This window comes from Anneissia japonica, unplaced genomic scaffold, assembly GCF_011630105.1.
Source record: "Anneissia japonica isolate Jap-2015-1 unplaced genomic scaffold, ASM1163010v1 scaffold287769_len469884_cov163, whole genome shotgun sequence".
Classification (NCBI taxonomy): Eukaryota; Metazoa; Echinodermata; class Crinoidea; order Comatulida; family Comatulidae; genus Anneissia; species Anneissia japonica.
In genome coordinates this window covers 372,567-375,589 of record NW_022734345.1, presented here as the reverse complement: position 1 = coordinate 375,589, position 3,023 = coordinate 372,567, and the positions used below count along the sequence as shown (strand labels likewise).

General features: G+C 34.7%; 1 protein-coding gene across 1 annotated transcript in view; it reads right to left on the bottom strand.

The window, feature by feature from the left end:
* LOC117116379 (E3 ubiquitin-protein ligase TRIM71-like) overlaps positions 1 to 395 on the bottom strand; it is a 4,017-nt gene extending 3,622 nt beyond the window's left edge. The window contains exon 1 of the mRNA XM_033260407.1: positions 184 to 395. The gene's annotated coding sequence lies outside the window, so the exon portion shown is untranslated. The remainder of the gene's footprint in view (positions 1 to 183) is intronic.
* Between the last annotated feature and the right edge of the window lie 2,628 nt (positions 396 to 3,023).

Genomic DNA, 3,023 nt, shown 5'->3' with positions numbered 1-3,023 from the left:
CACTTAATATACTATGTATACTCTAACCATAGACCTATTAATAAGTCCATGCGCTAACAATACTTCCGGTAGACCTACACTACACAATACTTCACCAACTAGTTATAGCCGCTTGAGACACAGTATTGAGGGTACTATAAAGGGCCTATCGGAGATGTGTTAATAGAATGGAGCACAACTTACCCCTTTGTTTACCTTTACCAATATCAATTAACCTGTTTGATGAATGTCATAGAATATTTACTAAGTTTATTGAAGTCCGTAGAGGTTTGCAGAGCTGAAGTATAGGCTTCTAAAAAGTTGATTTCCTGGTTGAGCGACCTTTCCATAACTTCTGGGATGTGATTGTTGATTACACACGTGATTGACGCTTTACAATGAATGCAAAATGAAAAGCGGACATGAAATAAAAATAAACACACATTCTTTTTTGTCTTATACTCTATTGTTCGTTCGTGGTCTACGATCTTTTCTGAAGAGTTGCCTTACTATAGCCATAACCATTTCAGGCTATCATTAGTACAGAAATGTCACTTCACTGTATGAAAATGCCTGCTGTACATGTTGTCCTAGCCCAAATAGATGCAGTGAGCGAGGGGCTATAATAAGGGGGAGGGGAGGCGCGTATTCCCCCCCCCCATGTCGGCCAAGTATTGACCTATAGGCTGTCTCAGAACAGCTTATAAATGGGCCAAAACATATTTTAGATTTAACGGCATAACTTGCAGCAGAACAGTCTTTCCTTGTTAAAATCTGAGTCTTTTATGTTTATTTCAACCATTTTTTCAGGTATCTTCTTGACATTTGAAATTACATTGCGGTAGTGGGGGGGGGGGTGTACTGGGGGTACTAACCCCTTAAAAATATGTGAGGGGAAAATTGTTCCCCTATCCTCATGATCTGCGCACATGCTAACGTTGCTAAACGTCCTGCCCTTGTTATTATCCCATTAAGCCTGGTTTCCTGTCGACGTAAAGGTCAGAATTTCTTACGTTTCATACGATTCTTACGACTCTTAGACATAATTGTAGTAGCTAACCAGTAGTTGTGTGTATTTCTTTGTGAAAATCAGTACCGCGGCGTACTCATTTTCACCAAGGAGGTATAAAAATATTATATTATTTTTATACCTCCTTGTTTTCACAAAGCATTTGCATCCCCTCTTGGAAAGAGGGATTCGAAATAATTGTCTCTATATCTTCGCTAATTAAATTAATCACCGTAATTTAGCTTACACTTATGAATTAGGGAGCACTTAAAATGTGAAATAATTATTTCACTACCCGACAAACTCCGAACTTGATTCATTTATTAGGCCAACATAATAGTTTCATATTTGCTGTACTATACACTCCAACATCACTGGCGCATGGTAACAACCAACTGACTGCAGACCATTTCCGGCCAGCGATTTTTTTTCCGTACGAAACATTTACATGAAACTCCACTCGGGCCGTCTCGACTGAATCGACCCGAAAATTTCATAGTATTGCAGAATTCAGGTCAAAAGGTCATCACCAACTTCTGATCTGAGAGAACGTAGCTGTCTATTTTTTTTAAATACATTGATGTTACCATGATAATACTAATGGGTCGTTTGAAATGACATAATATTTGATTGAGCTGCACGAGTAAAAAAGTGTTATTTTAACTTGAGTTACATACTGTGGCAATTTTTATTTTTTAGTTAGGTCTGGGTTTTGCATAATTACCTAAGCCTACTACAAAAAATATACGCTTTCTGGGGAAAGCACAGAGAGTAAGGAAAAGCGTGTTTCTCGGGGCGTTTGATCAAATGAAACAGGGTGACAGTTATTTTCAAATTAAGAGAAGAGAAAGCTCTAAAATACTGGATGCCATAAGACCTGCCAAAACAAAGCACCAATGAATGTATAAATGAGGCCTAAACCTAGTTATTAATATCAGGCATAGTAATCTGCAGATTCTTGATTACAAGACTAGACCAGGTTAAATTAAATGTAATGCCGAAATGATTATTTATTATTATTATTATTATTATTATTATTATTATTATTATTATTATTATTATTATTATTATTATTATTATTATTGTTATTATGTTACTAAAAAAACCAACATGTAGGCCTACCTGAAGGGGAACTTAGGCCTAGACAATCGAGGAATTAGAGAACAATTAAAAAATCGACGTTAAGGGGAAATAACAGAAGATATTCCCCCCTGGGCTAGTTATTAATTATATATAGTAAATAGTATAAAAGGCTTAGGTCAAGGTAATTAATACTGAAATTATTATTATTATTATTACTGTTATTATTATTATTATTATTATTATTATTATTATTATTATTAATTATTATTATGTTACTAAAACCAACCTGTAGGCCTACCTTAAGGGGAACTTAGACAATGGATGAATTAGAGAACAATTAAAAAAATCGACGTTAAGGGAAATAACACAAAAGATATTCCCCCTGGGCGCGTTATTATTTATAGGCCTAGTAAATAGTATGATTCTTCATTACAAGGCTTAGGTCATGGTAATTAATGCTGAAATTATTATTATTTTTATTATTATTATTTAACATTAATTACATTAAAAGGTTGGTCAAGTTTAATAACGCCACTTATTGGTATATTTTATTTAATAATAATAATTTCTCTTATGCACTTTTTTTTATTTCATGCTTTAATTTTTTTTAATTTTTTTTTCAAAATTTCAATCAACGTCTGTATGTAAAGCGTGACTGTTGGTGTCAGCCTAGGAACCTAGGCCTATTAGGTAGGACTTAACTTAGCCTGTAGTAGTTAGGCCCATAGTTTATCCTCTTTCTCTCTAGCCTCTGGTATTACTGTACCTATCAACACTTTATAAAAGGGGGTACTAGCTGTTGTTGTTGTAGATATCATACTAACATTTAACTAGATTTGAACTCGTCACTGAGGACGAGTTAGGTGATCCGCCGCACTTTGACCCTCACGAAGCACGCACGTTTCTGATTGAAAAGTATTATATGCTAAAACATGCTCTATTTAAAGAGTAA